This window comes from Cherax quadricarinatus, chromosome 2 (assembly GCF_038502225.1).
Source record: "Cherax quadricarinatus isolate ZL_2023a chromosome 2, ASM3850222v1, whole genome shotgun sequence".
In the NCBI taxonomy this organism is placed as follows: Eukaryota; Metazoa; Arthropoda; class Malacostraca; order Decapoda; family Parastacidae; genus Cherax; species Cherax quadricarinatus.
Genome location: NC_091293.1, coordinates 67,404,780 through 67,424,412, shown reverse-complemented (window position 1 = coordinate 67,424,412; position 19,633 = coordinate 67,404,780).

The window sequence follows — 19,633 nt, the reverse complement described above, 5'->3', positions numbered from 1 at the left end:
GTCCTTGTATCATCCACGTTCAGCAAGGATCACAGTGTCCTTGAATCATCCACGTTCAGCAAGGATCACAGTGCCCTTGCATCATCCACGTTCAGCTAGGATCACAGTGTCCTTGTATCATCCACGTTCAGCAAGGATCACAGTGTCCTTGTATCATCCACGTTCAGCAAGGATCACAGTGCCCTTGTATCATCCACGTTCAGCTAGGATCACAGTGTCCTTGTATCATCCACGTTCATCAAGGATCACAGTGTCCTTGCATCATCCACGTTCAGCTAGGATCACAGTGTCCTTGTATCATCCACGTTCAGCAAGGATCAAAGTGTCCTTGTATCATCCACGTTCAGCTAGGATCACAGTGTCCTTGTATCATCCACGTTCAGCAAGGATCACAGTGCCCTTGTATCATCCACGTTCAGCTAGGATCACAGTGTCCTTGTATCATCCACGTTCAGCAAGGATCACAGTGCCCTTGCATCATCCACGTTCAGCTAGGATCACAGTGTCCTTGCATCATCCACCTTCAGCTAGGATCACAGTGTCCTTGTATCATCCACGTTCAGCAAGGATCACAGTGCCCTTGTATCATCCACGTTCAGCAAAGATCACAGTGTCCTTGTATCATCCACGTTCAGCAAGGATCACAGTGTCCTTGTATCATCCACGTTCAGCAAGGATCACAGTGTCCTTGTATCATAAACGTTCAGCAAGGATCACAGTGTCCTTGTATCATCCACGTTCAGCAAGGATCACAGTGTCCTTGTATCATCCACGTTCAGCTAGGATCACAGTGTCCTTGTATCATCCACGTTCAGCTAGGATCACAGTGTCCTTGTATCATCCACGTTCAGCTAGGATCACAGTGTCCTTGTATCATCCACGTTCAGCAAGGATCACAGTGTCATTGTATCATCCACGTTCAGCAAGGATCACAGTGCCCTTGTATCATCCACGTTCAGCAAGGATCACAGTGTCCTTGTATCATCCACGTTCAGCTAGGATCACAGTGTCCTTGTATCATCCACGTTCAGCAAGGATCACAGTGACCTTGTATCATCCACGTTCAGCTAGGATCACAGTGTCCTTGTATCATCCACGTTCAGCAAGGATCACAGTGTCCTTGTATCATCCACGTTCAGCAAGGATCACAGTGTCCTTGTATCATCCTCGTTCAGCAAGGATCACAGTGTCCTTGTATCATCCACGTTCAGCTAGGATCACAGTGTCCTTGTATCATTCACGTTCAGCAAGGATCACAGTGTCCTTGTATCATCCACATTCAGCAAGGATCACAGTGTCCTTGTATCATCCACGTTCAGCTAGGATCACAGTGTCCTTGTATCATCCACGTTCAGCAAGGATCACAGTGTCCTTGTATCATCCACGTTCAGCTAGGATCACAGTGTCCTTGTATCATCCACGTTCAGCAAGGATCACAGTGTCCTTGTATCATCCACGTTCAGCAAGGATCACAGTGTCCTTGTATCATCCACGTTCAGCAAGGATCACAGTGTCCTTGTATCATCCACGTTCAGCTAGGATCACAGTGTCCTTGTATCATCCACGTTCAGCTAGGATCACAGTGTCCTTGTATCATCCACGTTCAGCAAGGATCACAGTGTCCTTGTATCATCCACGTTCAGCTAGGATCACAGTGTCCTTGTATCATCCACGTTCAGCAAGGATCAGAGTGTCCTTGTATCATCCACGTTCAGCAAGGATCACAGTGTCCTTGTATCATCCACGTTCAGCTAGGATCACAGTGTCCTTGTATCATCCACGTTCAGCTAGGATCACAGTGTCCTTGTATCATCCACGTTCAGCTAGGATCACAGTGTCCTTGTATCATCCACGTTCAGCTAGGATCACAGTGTCCTTGTATCATCCACGTTCAGCAAGGATCACAGTGTCCTTGTATCATCCACGTTCAGCTAGGATCACAGTGTCCTTGTATCATCCACGTTCAGCTAGGATCACAGTGTCCTTGTATCATCCACGTTCAGCTAGGATCACAGTGTCCTTGTATCATCCACGTTCAGCAAGGATCGCAGTGTCCTTCTATCATCCACGTTCAGCTAGGATCACAGTGTCCTTGTATAATCCACGTCCAGCAAGGATCACAGTGTCCTTGTATCATCCACGTTCAGCAAGGATCACAGTGTTCTTGTATCATCCACGTTCAGCAAGGATCACAGTGTTCTTGTATCATCCACGTTCAGCTAGGATCACAGTGTCCTTGTATCATCCACGTTCAGCAAGGATCACAGTGTCCTTGTATCATCCACGTTCAGCAAGGATCACAGTGTCCTTGTATCATCCACGTTTAGCTAGGATCACAGTGTCCTTGTATCATCCACGTTCAGCAAGGATCACAGTGTTCTTGTATTATCCACGTTCAGCTCGGATCACAGAGTCCTTTTATCATCCACGTTCAGCTAGGATCACAGTGTCCTTGTATCATCCACGTTCAGCAAGGATCACAGTGTCCTTGTATCATCCACGTTCAGCTAGGATCACAGTGTCCTTGTATCATCCACGTTCAGCTAGGATCACAGTGTCCTTGTATCATCCACGTTCAGCTAGGATCACAGTGTCCTTGTGTCATCCACGTTCAGCTAGGATCACAGTGTCCTTGTATCATCCACGTTCAGCTAGGATCACAGTGTCCTTGTATCATCCACGTTCAGCTAGGATCACAGTGTCCTTGTATCATCCACGTTCAGCTAGGATCACAGTGTCCATGTATCATCCACGTTCAGCTAGGATCACAGTGTCCTTGTATCATCCACGTTGAGCAAGGATCACAGTGTCCTTGTATCATCCACGTTCAGCTAGGATGACAGTGTCCTTGTATCATCCACGTTCAGCTAGGATCACAGTGTCCTTGTGTCATCCACGTTCAGCTAGGATCACAGTGTCCATGTATCATCCACGTTCAGCTAGGATCACAGTGTGCTTGTGTCATCCACGTTCAGCTAGGTTCACAGTGTCCTTGTATCATCCACGTTCAGCTAGGATCACAGTGTCCTTGTATCATCCATGTTCAGCTAGGATCACAGTGTCCTTGTATCATCCACGTTCAGCTAGGATCACAGTGTCCTTGTATCATCCACGTTCAGCTAGGATCACAGTGTCCTTGTATCATCCACGTTGAGCAAGGATCACAGTGTCCTTGTATCATCCACGTTCAGCTAGGATGACAGTGTCCTTGTATCATCCACGTTCAGCTAGGATCACAGTGTCCTTGTATCATCCACGTTGAGCAAGGATCACAGTGTCCTTGTATCATCCACGTTCATCTAGGACCGTGTCCTTGTATCATCCACGTTCAGCAAGGATCACAGTGTCCTTGTATCATCCACGTTCAGCTAGGACCGTATCATTGTATCATCCACGTTCAGCAAGGATCACAGTGTCCTTGTATCATCCACGTTCAGCAGGGATCACAGTGTCCTTGTATCATCCACGTTCAGCTAGGATCACAGTGTCCTTGTATCATCCACGTTAAGCAAGGATCACAGTGTCCTTGTATCATCCACGTTCAGCAAGGATCAGTGTATCCTTGTATCATCCACGTTCAGCAAGGATCACAGTGTCGTTGTATCATCCACGTTCAGCAAGGATCACAGTGTCCTTGTATCATCCACGTTCAGCAAGGATCACAGTGTCCTTGTATCATCCACGTTCAGCTAGGATCACAGTGTCCTTGTATCATCCACGTTCAGCCTGGATCACAGTGTCCTTGTATCATCCACGTTCAGCAAGGATCACAGTGTCCTTGTATCATCCACGTTCAGCAAGGATCACAGTGTCCTTGTGTCATCCACGTTCAGCAAGGAGCACAGTGTCCTTGTATCATCCACGTTCAGCAAGGATCACAGTGTCCTTGTATCATCCACGTTCAGCAAGGATCACAGTGTCCTTGTACCATCCACGTTCAGCAAGGATCACAGTGTCCTTGTATCATCCACGTTCAGCAAGGATCGTAGTGTCCTTGTATCATCCACGTTCAGCTAGGACCGTATCCTTGTATCATCCACGTTCAGCAAGGATCACAGTGTCCTTGTATCATCCACGTTCAGCTAGGATCACAGTGTCCTTGTATCATCCACGTTCAGCAAGGATCACAGTGTCCTTGTATCATCCACGTTCAACAAGGATCACAGTGTCCTTGTATCATCCACGTTCAGCTAGGATCACAGTGTCCTTGTATCATCCACGTTCAGCTAGGATCACAGTGTCCTTGTGTCATCCACGTTCAGCTAGGATCACAGTGTCCTTGTATCATCCACGTTCAGCTAGGATCACAGTGTCCTTGCATCATCCACGTTCAGCTAGGATCACAGTGTCCTTGTATCATCCACGTTCAGCTAGGATCACAGTGTCCTTGTATCATCCACGTTCAGCTAGGATCACAGTGTCCTTGTATCATCCACGTTGAGCAAGGATCACAGTGTCCTTGTATCATCCACGTTCAGCTAGGATCACAGTGTCCTTGTATCATCCACGTTCAGCTAGGATCACAGTGTCCTTGTATCATCCACGTTCAGCTAGGATCACAGTGTCCTTGTATCATCCACGTTCAGCAAGGATCACAGTGTCCTTGTATCATCCACGTTCAGCTAGGACCGTATCCTTGTATCATCCACGTTCAGCAAGGATCACAGTGTCCTTGTATCATCCACGTTCAGCAGGGATCACAGTGTCCTTGTATCATCGACGTTCAGCTAGGATCACAGTGTCCTTGTATCATCCACGTTAAGCAAGGATCACAGTGGCCTTGTATCATCCACGTTCAGCAAGGATCAGTGTATCCTTGTATCATCCACGTTCAGCAAGGATCACAGTGTCGTTGTATCATCCACGTTCAGCAAGGATCACAGTGTCCTTGTATCATCCACGTTCAGCAAGGATCACAGTGTCCTTGTATCATCCACGTTCAGCTAGGATCACAGTGTCCTTGTATCATCCACGTTCAGCCTGGATCACAGTGTCCTTGTATCATCCACGTTCAGCAAGGATCACAGTGTCCTTGTATCATCCACGTTCAGCAAGGATCAGTGTCCTTGTATCATCCACGTTCAGCAAGGATCACAGTGTCCTTGTATCATCCACGTTCAGCAAGGATCACAGTGTCCTTGTGTCATCCACGTTCAGCAAGGATCACAGTGTCCTTGTATCATCCACGTTCAGCAAGGATCACAGTGTCCTTGTACCATCCACGTTCAGCAAGGATCACAGTGTCCTTGTATCATCCACGTTCAGCAAGGATCGTAGTGTCCTTGTATCATCCACGTTCAGCTAGGACCGTATCCTTGTATCATCCACGTTCAGCAAGGATCACAGTGTCCTTGTATCATCCACGTTCAGCTAGGATCACAGTGTCCTTGTATCATCCACGTTCAGCAAGGATCACAGTGTCCTTGTATCATCCACGTTCAGCAAGGATCACAGTGTCCTTTTATCATCCACGTTCAGCAAGGATCACAGTGTCCTTGTATCATCCACGTTCAGCTAGGATCACAGTGTCCTTGTATCATCCACGTTCAGCTAGGATCACAGTGTCCTTGTGTCATCCACGTTCAGCTAGGATCACAGTGTCCTTGTATCATCCACGTTCAGCTAGGATCACAGTGTCCTTGTATCATCCACGTTCAGCTAGGATCACAGTGTCCTTGTATCATCCACGTTCAGCTAGGATCACAGTGTCCTTGTATCATCCACGTTCAGCTAGGATCACAGTGTCCTTGTATCATCCACGTTGAGCAAGGATCACAGTGTCCATGTATCATCCACGTTCAGCTAGGATGACAGTGTCCTTGTATCATCCACGTTCAGCTAGGATCACAGTGTCCTTGTGTCATCCACGTTCAGCTAGGATCACAGTGTCCTTGTATCATCCACGTTCAGCTAGGATCACAGTGTCCTTGTGTCATCCACGTTCAGCTAGGATCACAGTGTCCTTGTATCATCCACGTTCAGCTAGGATCACAGTGTCCTTGTATCATCCACGTTCAGCTAGGATCACAGTGTCCTTGTATCATCCACGTTCAGCTAGGATCACAGTGTCCTTGTATCATCCACGTTCAGCTAGGATCACAGTGTCCTTGTATCATCCACGTTGAGCATGGATCACAGTGTCCTTGTATCATCCACGTTCAGCTAGGATGACAGTGTCCTTGTATCATCCACGTTCAGCTAGGATCACAGTGTGCTTGTATCATCCACGTTGAGCAAGGATCACAGTGTCCTTGTATCATCCACGTTCAGCTAGGACCGTGTCCTTGTATCATCCACGTTCAGCAAGGATCACAGTGTCCTTGTATCATCCACGTTCAGCTAGGACCGTATCCTTGTATCATCCACGTTCAGCAAGGATCACAGTGTCCTTGTATCATCCACGTTCAGCTAGGATCACAGTGTCCTTGTATCATCCACGTTCAGCTAGGGCCACAGTGTCCTTGTATCATCCACGTTCAGCAAGGATCACAGTGTCCTTGTTTCATCCACGTTCAGCAGGGATCACAGTGTCCTTGTATCATCCACGTTCAGCTAGGATCACAGTGTCCTTGTATCATCCACGTTCAGCAAGGATCACACTGTCCTTGTATCATCCACGTTCAGCAAGGATCAGTGTGTCCTTGTATCATCCACGTTCAGCAAGGATCACAGTGTCGTTGTATCATCCACGTTCAGCAAGGATCACAGTGTCCTTGTATCATCCACGTTCAGCAAGGATCACAGTGTCCTTGTATCATCCACGTTCAGCTAGGATCACAGTGTCCTTGTATCATCCACGTTCAGCCTGGATCACAGTGTCCTTGTATCATCCACGTTCAGCAAGGATCACAGTGTCCTTGTATCATCCACGTTCAGCAAGGATCACTGTCCTTGTATCATCCACGTTCAGCAAGGATCACAGTGTCCTTGTATCATCCACGTTCAGCAAGGATCACAGTGTCCTTGTGTCATCCACGTTCAGCAAGGATCACAGTGTCCTTGTATCATCCACGTTCAGCAAGGATCACAGTGTCCTTGTATCATCCACGTTCAGCAAGGATCACAGTGTCCTTGTACCATCCACGTTCAGCAAGAATCACAGTGTCCTTGTATCATCCACGTTCAGCAAGGATCGTAGTGTCCTTGTATCATCCACGTTCAGCTAGTACCGTATCCTTGTATCATCCACGTTCAGCAAGGATCACAGTGTCCTTGTATCATCCACGTTCAGCTAGGATCACAGTGTCCTTGTATCATCCACGTTCAGCAAGGATCACAGTGTCCTTGTATCATCCACGTTCAGCTAGGATCACAGTGTCCTTGTATCATCCACGTTCAGCTAGGATCACAGTGTCCTTGTATCATCCACGTTCAGCTAGGATCACAGTGTCCTTGTGTCATCCACGTTCAGCTAGGATCACAGTGTCCTTGTATCATCCACGTTCAGCTAGGATCACAGTGTCCTTGTATCATCCACGTTGAGCATGGATCACAGTGTCCTTGTATCATCCACGTTCAGCTAGGATGACAGTGTCCTTGTATCATCCACGTTCAGCTAGGATCACAGTGTCCTTGTATCATCCACGTTGAGCAAGGATCACAGTGTCCTTGTATCATCCACGTTCAGCTAGGACCGTGTCCTTGTATCATCCACGTTCAGCAAGGATCACAGTGTCCTTGTATCATCCACGTTCAGCTAGGACCGTATCCTTGTATCATCCACGTTCAGCAAGGATCACAGTGTCCTTGTATCATCCACGTTCAGCTAGGATCACAGTGTCCTTGTATCATCCACGTTCAGCTAGGGCCACAGTGTCCTTGTATCATCCACGTTCAGCAAGGATCACAGTGTCCTTGTATCATCCACGTTCAGCAGGGATCACAGTGTCCTTGTATCATCCACGTTCAGCTAGGATCACAGTGTCCTTGTATCATCCACGTTCAGCAAGGATCACAGTGTCCTTGTACCATCCACGTTCAGCAAGGTTCACAGTGTCCTTGTATCATCCACGTTCAGCAAGGATCGTAGTGTCCTTGTATCATCCACGTTCAGCTAGGACCGTGTCCTTGTATCATCCACGTTCAGCAAGGATCACAGTGTCCTTGTATCATCCACGTTCAGCTAGGATCACAGTGTCCTTGTATCATCCACGTTCAGCAAGGATCACAGTGTCCTTGTATCATCCACGTTCAGCTAGGATCACAGTGTCCTTGTATCATCCACGTTCAGCTAGGATCACAGTGTCCTTGTATCATCCACGTTCAGCTAGGATCACAGTGTCCTTGTATCATCCACGTTCAGCTAGGATCACAGTGTCCTTGTATCATCCACGTTCAGCTAGGATCACAGTGTCCTTGTATCATCCACGTTCAGCTAGGATCACAGTGTCCTTGTATCATCCACGTTCAGCTAGGATCACAGTGTCCTTGTATCATCCACGTTCAGCTAGGATCACAGTGTCCTTGTATCATCCACGTTCAGCTAGGATCACAGTGTCCTTGTATCATCCACGTTCAGCTAGGATCACACTGTCCTTGTATCATCCACGTTGAGCAAGGATCACAGTGTCCTTGTATCATCCACGTTCAGCTAGGATGACAGTGTCCTTGTATCATCCACGTTCAGCTAGGATCACAGTGTCCTTGTATCATCCACGTTGAGCAAGGATCACAGTGTCCTTGTATCATCCACGTTCAGCTAGGACCGTGTCCTTGTATCATCCACGTTCAGCAAGGTTCACAGTGTCCTTGTATCATCCACGTTCAGCTAGGACCGTATCCTTGTATCATCCACGTTTAGCAAGGATCACAGTGTCCTTGTATCATCCACGTTCAGCTATGATCACAGTGTCCTTGTATCATCCACGTTCAGCTAGGGCTACAGTGTCCTTGTATCATCCACGTTCAGCAAGGATCACAGTGTCCTTGTATCATCCACGTTCAGCAAGGATCAGTGTATCCTTGTATCATCCACGTTCAGCAAGGATCACAGTGTCGTTGTATCATCCACGTTCAGCAAGGATCACAGTGTCCTTGTATCATCCACGTTCAGCAAGGATCACAGTGTCCTTGTATCATCCACGTTCAGCTAGGATCACAGTGTCCTTGTATCATCCACGTTCAGGAAGGATCAGTGTCCTTGTATCATCCACGTTCAGCAAGGATCACAGTGTCCTTGTATCATCCACGTTCAGCAAGGATCACAGTGTCCTTGTGTCATCCACGTTCAGCAAGGATCACAGTGTCCTTGTATCATCCACGTTCAGCAAGGATCACTGTGTCCTTGTATCATCCACGTTCAGCAAGGATCACAGTGTCCTTGTACCATCCACGTTCAGCAAGGATCACAGTGTCCTTGTATCATCCACGTTCAGCAAGGATCGTAGTGTCCTTGTATCATCCACGTTCAGCTAGGATCACAGTGTCCTTGTACCATCCACGTTCAGCAAGGATCACAGTGTCCTTGTATCATCCACGTTCAGCAAGGATCACAGTGTCCTTGTATCATCCACGTTCAGCAAGGATCACAGTGTTCTTGTATCATCCACGTTCAGCAAAGATCGCAGTGTCCTTGTATCATCCACGTTCAGCAAGGATCTGTGTCCTTGTATCATCCACGTTCAGCTAGGATCACAGTGTCCTTGTATCATCCACGTTCAGCAAGGATCACAGTGTCCTTGTATCATCCACGTTCAGCAAGGATCACAGTGTCCTTGTATCATCCAAGTTCAGCAAGGATCACAGTGTCCTTGTATCATCCACGTTCAGCAAGGATCAGTGTCCTTGTATCTTCCACGTTCAGCAAGGATCACAGTGTCCTTGTATCATCCACGTTCAGCAAGGATCACAGTGTCCTTGTATCATCCACTTTCAGCAAGGATCACAGTGTCCTTGTATCATCCACGTTCAGCAAGGATCACAGTGTCCTTGTACCATCCACGTTCAGCAAGGATCACAGTGTCCTTGTATCATCCACGTTCAGCAAGGATCACAGTGTCCTTGTATCATCCACTTTCAGCAAGGATTGTAGTGTCCTTGTATCATCCACGTTCAGCAAGGATCAGTGTCCTTGTATCATCCACGTTCAGCTAGGATCACAGTGTCTTTGTATCATCCACGTTCAGCAAGGATCACAGTGTCCTTGTATCATCCACGTTCAGCTAGGATCACAGTGTCTTTGTATCATCCACGTTCAGCAAGGATCACAGTGTCCTTGTATCATCCACGTTCAGCAAGGATCACAGTGTCCTTGTATCATCCACGTTCAGCTAGGATCACAGTGTCCTTGTATCATCCACGTTCAGCAAGGATCACAGTGTCCTTGTATCATCCACGTTCAGCAAGGATCACAGTGTCCTTGTATCATCCACGTTCAGCAAGGATCACAGTGTCCTTGTATCATCCACGTTCAGCTAGGACCACAGTGTCCTTGTATCATCCACGTTCAGCTAGGATCACAGTGTCCTTGTATCATCCACCTTCAGCTAGGATCACAGTGTCCTTGTATCATCCACGTTCAGGTAGTTTTGCCTCTCAAAATGTACATTAAGTGGAATAAAGTGAGGCACTTTAATTCAGTATGGAAATTTGCATTATCTATAGTGTTCATTACTACATGTATAAGAGTGTCTCGGTTTATTTCAACTTGTAAGAACTTATATATCTTTCTACTTACATCGCAGGACTTGTTTACACGACTTATTTTCCGAGGAAGATGACATCGCCCTGTTAATCAGGTGTAGCTACCTACTGTTTGTAATTACCTATTGGCAGCTACAAGATATATATATATATATATATATATATATATATATATATATATATATATATATATATATATATATATATATATATATATATATATATATATATATATATATATATAAACAGGTGCAAAATGCAACCACTCTGAAAGAATAGAGAAATTCCAAGCGCTTTCGTGACTACTCACATTATCAAGGAACTATAATACTTCCTTGATAATGTGAGTAGTCACGAAAGCGCTTGGAATTTCTCTATTCTTTCAGAGTGGTTGTTTTGCATATTCTGAAATCACCTGTTTACTGTGATCTTATTGCATATATATATATATATATATATATATATATATATATATATATATATATATATATATATATATATATATATATATATATATATATATATATATATATATATATATATATATATATATATATATATATATATATATATATATATATATATATATATATATATATATATATATATATATATATATATATAGGATGGGGTCCAACTCTGGTGTAAATTGTGGGACCCATAGCCTCGGAGAAGTGGATAAAAAGGCTTCAAGGAAAAATATTTAGATTTCTTCCTGAAGCCGTTTCAATATTCCACTTCCCCTACCACCCCATCTTTTCATTCTTTTTTACCAATAGGTATATTTTATTACATAATATGGTAAAGATATATATTTTTCATTAATGTTAATGTAAAAAATTTTAATTTTGCACCAAAAGAATCTTAGAAAACTTACCTAACCTTATTATAACAAGAACAATTTATTTTAGCCTAACCCAACTAAATATATTTTAGATTTGTTTACAATAATTTAATACTAAACAAACACAGTGAAATATATTTTTTTCGTTGTGTGTGTGTGTGTGTGTGTGTGTGTGTGTGTGTGTGTGTACTCACCTAGTTGAGGCTGCCGGGGTCGAGTCCAAGCTCCTGGCCCCGCCTCTTCACTGGTCGCTACTAGGTCACTCTCCCTGAACTGTGAGCTTTATCATACCTCTGCTTAAAGCTATGTATGGATCCTGCCTCCACTACATCGCTTCCCAAACTATTCCACTTCCTGACTACTCTGTGGCTGAAGAAATACTTCCTAACATCCCTGTGATTCATCTGTGTCTTCAACTTCCAACTGTGTCCCCTTGTTGCTGTGTCCAATCTCTGGAACATCCTGTCTTTGTCCACCTTGTCAATTCCTCTCAGTATTTTGTATGTCGTTATCATGTCCCCCCTATCTCTCCTGTCCTCCAGTGTCGTCAGGTTGATTTCCCTTAACCTCTCCTCGTAGGACATACCTCTTAGCTCTGGGACTAGTCTTGTTGCAAACCTTTGCACTTTCTCTAGTTTCTTTACGTGCTTGGCTAGGTGTGGGTTCCAAACTGGTGCCGCATACTCCAATATGGGCCTAACGTACACGGTGTACAGGGTCCTGAACGATTCCTTATTAAGATGTCGGAATGCTGTTCTGAGGTTTGCTAGGCGCCCATATGCTGCAGCAGTTATTTGGTTGATGTGCGCTTCAGGAGATGTGCCTGGTGTTATACTCACCCCAAGATCTTTTTCCTTGAGTGAGGTTTGTAGTCTCTGGCCCCCTAGACTGTACTCCGTCTGCGGTCTTCTTTGCCCTTCCCCAATCTTCATGACTTTGCACTTGGTGGGATTGAACTCCAGGAGCCAATTGCTGGACCAGGTCTGCAGCCTGTCCAGATCCCTTTGTAGTTCTGCCTGGTCTTCGATCGAATGAATTCTTCTCATCAACTTCACGTCATCTGCAAACAGGGACACCTCGGAGTCTATTCCTTCCGTCATGTCGTTCACAAATACCAGAAACAGCACTGGTCCTAGGACTGACCCCTGTGGGACCCCGCTGGTCACAGGTGCCCACTCTGACACCTCGCCACGTACCATGACTCGCTGCTGTCTTCCTGACAAGTATTCCCTGATCCATTGTAGTGCCTTCCCTGTTATCCCTGCTTGGTCCTCCAGTTTTTGCACTAATCTCTTGTGTGGAACTGTGTCAAACGCCTTCTTGCAGTCCAAGAAAATGCAATCCACCCACCCCTCTCTCTCTTGTCTTACTGCTGTCACCATGTCATAGAACTCCAGTAGGTTTGTGACACAGGATTTCCCGTCCCTGAAACCATGTTGGCTGCTGTTGATGAGATCATTCCTTTCTAGGTGTTCCACCACTCTTCTCCTGATAATCTTCTCCATGACTTTGCATACTATACATGTCAGTGACACTGGTCTGTAGTTTAGTGCTTCATGTCTGTCTCCTTTTTTAAAGATTGGGACTACATTTGCTGTCTTCCATGCCTCAGGCAATCTCCCTGTTTCGATAGATGTATTGAATATTGTTGTTAGGGGTACACATAGCGCCTCTGCTCCCTCTCTCAGGACCCATGGAGAGATGTTATCTGGCCCCATTGCCTTTGAGGTATCTAGCTCACTCAGAAGCCTCTTCACTTCTTCCTCGGTTGTGTGTACTGTGTCCAGCACTTGGTGGTGTGCCCCACCTCTCCGTCTTTCTGGAGCCCCTTCTGTCTCCTCTGTGAACACTTCTTTGAATCTCTTGTTGAGTTCCTCACATACTTCACGGTCATTTCTTGTTGTCTCTCCTCCTTCCTTCCTTAGCCTGATTACCTGGTCCTTGACTGTTGTTTTCCTCCTGATGTGGCTGTATAACAGCTTCGGGTCAGATTTGGCTTTCGCTGCTATGTCGTTTTCATATTGTCGTTGGGCCTCCCTTCTTATCTGTGCATATTCGTTTCTGGCTCTACGACTGCTCTCCTTATTCTCCTGGGTCCTTTGCCTTCTATATTTCTTCCATTCCCTAGCACACTTGGTTTTTGCCTCCCTGCACCTTTGGGTGAACCATGGGCTCATCCTGGCTTTTTCATTATTCCTGTTACCCTTGGGTACAAACCTCTCCTCAGCCTCCTTGCACATTGTTGCTACATATTCCATCATCTCATTAACTGGCTTCCCTGCCAGTTCTCTGTCCCACTGAACCCCGTTCAGGAAGTTCCTCATTCCCGTGTAGTCCCCTTTCTTGTAGTTTGGCTTCATTCGTCCTGGCCTTCCTGCTTCCCCCTCCACTTGTAGCTCTACTGTGTATTCGAAGCTTAAAACCACATGATCGCTGGCCCCAAGGGGTCTTTCATATGTGATGTCCTCAATATCTGCACTACTCAAGGTGAATACTAAGTCCAGTCTTGCTGGTTCATCCTCTCCTCTCTCTCTTGTAGTGTCCCTTACGTGTTGGTACATGAAGCTTTCCAGTACCACCTCCATCATCTTAGCCCTCCATGTATCTTGGCCCCCATGTGGCTCGAAGTTCTCCCAATCGATCTCCTTGTGGTTAAAGTCACCCATGATCAGGTTTGCCCTGCATGCATGTCTTCTGGCCACTGCAGTGTGTGTGTGTGTGTCATGTGTGTGTGTGTGTGTGTGTGTGTCACCTAATTGTACTCACCTAATTGTGGTTGCAGGGGTCGAGACTCAGCTCCTGGCCCCGCCTCTTCACTGATCGCTACTGGGTCCTCTCTCTCTCTGCTTCCTGAGCTTTGTCATACCTCTTCTTAAAACTATGTATGGTTCCTGCCTCCACTACTTCACTTGCTAGGCTATTCCACTTGCTGACAACTCTATGACTGAAGAAATACTTCCTAACGTCCCTGTGACTCGTCTGAGTCTTCAGCTTCCAGTTGTGACCCCTTGTCCCTGTGTCCCCTCTCTGGAACATCCTATCTCTGTCCACCTTGTCTATTCCCCGCAGTATCTTGTATGTCGTTATCATGTCTCCCCTGACCCTTCTGTCCTCCAGTGTCGTCAGTCCGATTTCCCTTAACCTTTCCTCGTACGACATTCCCTTGAGCTCTGGGACTAGCCTTGTTGCAAACCTTTGTACTTTCTCTAACTTCTTGACGTGCTTGACCAGGTGTGGGTTCCAGACTGGTGCTGCATACTCCAGTATGGGCCTAACATACACAGTGTACAGTGTCTTGAACGATTCCTTATTAAGGTATCGGAACGCTATTCTCAGGTTTGCCAGGCGCCCGTATGCTGCAGCAGTTATTTGGTTGATGTGTGCCTCCGGTGATGTGCTCGGTGTTATGGTCACCCCAAGGTCTTTCTCCCTGAGTGAGGTCTGTAGTCTTTGTCCACCTAGCCTATACTCTGTCTGCGGTCTTCTTTGCCCCTCCCCAATCTTCATGACTTTGCATTTGGCTGGATTGAATTCGAGAAGCCAGTTACTGGACCACATGTCCAGCCTGTCCAGGTCTCTTTGCAGTCCTGCCTCATCCTCGTCCGATTTAATTCTTCTCATCAACTTCACGTCATCTGCGAACAGGGACACTTCAGAGTCTATTCCTTCCATCATGTCGTTCACATATATCAAAAATAGCACTGGTCCTAGAACTGACCCCTGTGGGACCCCGCTCGTAACAGGCGCCCACTGTGATACCTCTTCACGTACCATGACTCGTTGCTGCCTCCCTGTCAGGTATTCCCTTATCCATTGCAGTGCCCTCCCTTTTACATGCGCCTGATCCTCCAGCTTCTGCACTAATCTCTTGTGGGGAACTGTGTCAAAGGCCTTCCTGCAGTCTAGGAAAACGCAATCTACCCACCCCTCTCTCTCGTGTCTTACTTCTGTTACCTTGTCATAAAACTCCAGGAGGTTTGTGATACAAGATTTGCCTTCCATGAACCCATGCTGGTTTTCATTTATAATCTTGTTCCTTTCCAGGTGTTCGACCACTCTCCTCCTGATAATCTTCTCCATGACTTTGCACACAATACATGTCAGAGACACAGGTCTGTAGTTTAGTGCCTCGTTTCTGTTTCCTTTCTTAAATATGGGGACTACATTAGCTGTCTTCCATTTCTCAGGTAGTTGCCCAGTTTCAAGGGATGTGTTGAAGATTGTGGTTAGAGGCACGCACAGCATCTCTGCTCCTTCTCTAAGGACCCATGGGGAGATGTTGTCCGGTCCCATCGCCTTTGAGGTGTCAAGGTCACTTAAGAGCTTCTTCACCTCCTCCTCAGTTGTTCGTATGTCATCCAACACTTGTTGGTATATTCCCTCTTGATGTTCCCTTCTGTGCTGTCTTCCCACAGCCCTTCCTGTCTCTACTGTAAAAACTTCCTTAAATCTCCTGTTCAGCTCCTCACATACCTCCTGATCATTTCTTGTGAGTTCTCCACCTTCTGTCCTTAATCTGATCACCTGGTCTTTGACTGTTGTCTTCCTCCTGATGTGGCTATACAACAGTTTCGGGTCAGTCTTGATTCTCGATGCTATGTCATTTTCATACTGTCGCTGGGCCTCCCTCCTTACCTGTGCATACTCATTCCTGGCTCTGCGACTGATCTCCCTATTTTCGTGTGTTCTCTGCCTTCTGTACTTTTTCCATTCTCTATTGCACTTTGTTTTTGCCTCCTTACACCGTCGGGTAAACCAGGGGCTCGTTCTGGTCTTCCCGTTGTTACTGTTGCCCTTGGGAATAAACCTTTCCACTGCCTCCTTGCATTTTGTTGTTACATATTCCATCATTTCATTTACTGGCTTTCCTGCCAGTTCTCTGTCCCACTGGACCTCCCGCAGGAAGTTCTTCAACCCTATGTAGTCCCCTCTTTTATAGTCAGGCTTTTCCCATTCAACTCCTGTTATTCTCTCCACTTGCAGCTCTACTATGTATTCAAAGCACAGAACCACGTGGTCGCTAGCTCCTAGGGGACTCTCATACTTGATGTCCTCAATGTCTGAGCTGCCCAGGGTGAACACAAGGTCCAATCTTGCTGGTTCATCCTCCCCTCTCACTCTGGTAGTGTCCTTAACATGTTGGTGCATGAGGTTTTCCAGCACCACGTCCAACATCTTGGCTCTCCATGTTTCGGGACCCCCATGTGGCTCCAGGTTTTCCCAGTCAATCTCCCTGTGGTTGAAATCCCCCATAACCAGCAACTTTGCTCTGCTGGAGTGAGCTCTTCTTGCCACCTCAGCAAGTGTGTCCACCATTGCTCTGTTGCTCTCTTCATATTCCTCTCTTGGCCTCCTGCAGTTCTGTGGTGGATTATACATCACTGCAATGACCACTTTGTGTTCCCCAGACTGAAGTGTACCTGCTATGTAGTCTCTTTCTCCCGTCTCATCTATGCCTTCCATTTTCTCGAATTTCCATCTGTTTTTTTACGAGCAGAGCAACCCCACCTCACCCTCTGCCCCTTCTATCTTTCCTCATGATCTGGTATCCTGGTGGGAAGATTGCATCTGTGTCAGGGGCCCAAGACTGCTCAACTGCCTCCCAGCATACATAAGGGAATTACCGAAAGAGTCCTAGCTATCTGTAAGATACCTAAAGTCAATACTTGAGCAGCTGGATTGTGGTTCGTTCGTTGGATTGCATGCAGCTGGTAGTAACAGCCATATTGATCAAAGCCCTGATACACTAGGGGGGCCTGGTCATGGACTGGGCAGCGGGGGCGTTGCCCCCCGAACACCCTCCAGGTAGGCAGGTAGGTAATTTCTACCATTTTCTATTATAAGAATTACATAGTGGGAGCAAAGGTTAAATATGTTCCATGTTATATTCCATCATACAGGACAAATTTCATACATAATATTGAAATCTGTTAGTCTAAGCTGGGAGACTTCGGTAGAGCAATGTTAGTCTAAGCTGGGAGACTTCGGTAGAGCAATGTTAGTCTAAGCTGGGAGACTTCGGTAGAGCAATGTTAGTCTAAGCTGGGAGACTTCGGTAGAACAATGTTAGTCTAAGCTGGGAGACTTCGGTAGAGCAATGTTAGTCTAAGCTGGGAGACTTCGGTAGAACAATGTTAGTCTAAGCTGGGAGACTTCGGTAGAGCAATGTTAGTCTAAGCTGAGAGACTTCGGTAGAGCAATGTTAGTCTAAGCTGGGAGACTTCGGTAGAGCAATGTTAGTCTAAGCTGGGAGACTTCGGTAGAGCAATGTTAGTCTAAGCTGGGAGACTTCGGTAGAGCAATGAAGATATACTCAAGCATTCCATCAAAGGTTCACCAGCTACGGCAGCTTCAGTGGTTTTATTTCGGCAGAGCTGGTGATTCTATTATTTTTAAATAACCATCTGTAAGGATGACCTCTTTCATTCAAACTAGAAATAGTCATTTATGACGTTATTTCTATTATAACAGAGAAGGCATAGTAGACAATGGCAGAAGTCCATAAGTGGAATACAGACACTGGTAGCAGAGGATATTTTTAATACGACGTTTCGCCCAAGGCTGGGCTTTATTGAGTACACTGGAAACAACAAATACAAAGTATTATGAAGTCAGACTCGGAGAAAGACATGTCACATATAAGATAATTCAGAGAGCAAGTCACACATTAGATAATAAACTGGGAAAACATATCTGGCGGGAGCAGTGGGTGGGGGTAATTACAAGTTTATTATGTCAATTTTATTAATCATGGACAAAGTGGGCAACAGACTCAGCCAACATGTACAGTACACTGTTTTGCTCAATGGTTATGGTGAGGTGGATCACTGCTGCTTTCAAAATTATGCGTCTAGCTGTGTTGTTTTGGTAGTGTAACGAACAACTCTGCTCTTTTCCAGCTCAAGAGAACGAAGGGTGCAATGGCCCCTATATGCATTGTTAGTTTTATTCCTCTCGCGGACGTATTTATGCTTGTGAAGGAGTGTCTGAAGGTCTCTGCCAGTCTCCACGACATAGAATTTATCACATCCACCACACGGTATGTTTCATGCTCCAGCTGTACAAATATTGTAGTTCTGACTTCTGGCTTTAAGGCTTTCGGTAATCTCCTTTATAGTTTTGGCATTAAGGACTACTACATCCACACACACATACACACACACACACACACACACAAACACACACTCACACACACACACACACACACACACACACACACACGAGGTTTGATAAAGCTCATGGAGCGGGGAGAGAGAGGGTCTAGTAGCAACCGGTGAAGAGGCGGGGCCAGGAGCTAGGACTCGACCCCTGCAACCACAAATAGGTGAGTACAAATAGGTGAGTACACACACACACACACACACACACACACCAGGAGCTAGGACTCGACCCCTGCAACCACAAATAGGTGAGTACACACACACACACACACACACTCACCCACACACGCACACACATATACATACCGGAATAGCGCTCTTGTACCTCAGTAAGGAATCGTTCAAGACTTTATACACTGTGTACGTCAGGCCCATACTAGAGTACGCAGCACCAGTTTGGAACCCACACCTGGTCAAACACGTCAAGAAATTAGAGAAAGTGCAAAGGTTTGCAACAAGGCTAGTTCCAGAGCTAAGGGGAATGTCCTGTGAAGAAAGGTTAAGGGAAATCGGTCTGACAACACTGGAGGACAGGAGGGTCAGGGGAGACATGATAACGACATACAAAACACTGCGTGGAATAGACAAGGTGGACAGAGAAAGGATGTTCCGGAGATGGGACACAGAAACAAGAGGTCAAAATTGGGAGCTGAAGACTCAGATGAGTCAAAGGAATGTTAGGAAGTATTTCTTCAGTCATAGAGTAGTTAGGAAGTGGAATAGTCTGGCAAGCGATGTAGTGGAGGCAGGAACTATACATAGTTTTAAGACGGGGTATGATAAAGCTCATGGGGCAGGGGGAGAGAGTACGTAGTAGCGGTCGGTGAAGAGGCTGGGCCAGGAGCTGAGTCTCGACCCCTGCAACCACAATTAGGTGAGTACAATTAGGTGAGTACACGCACGCACACACACACACACACACAGAGTAGTCAGTAAGTGGAATAGTTTGGGAAGCGATGTAGTGGAGGCAGGATCCATACATAGCTTT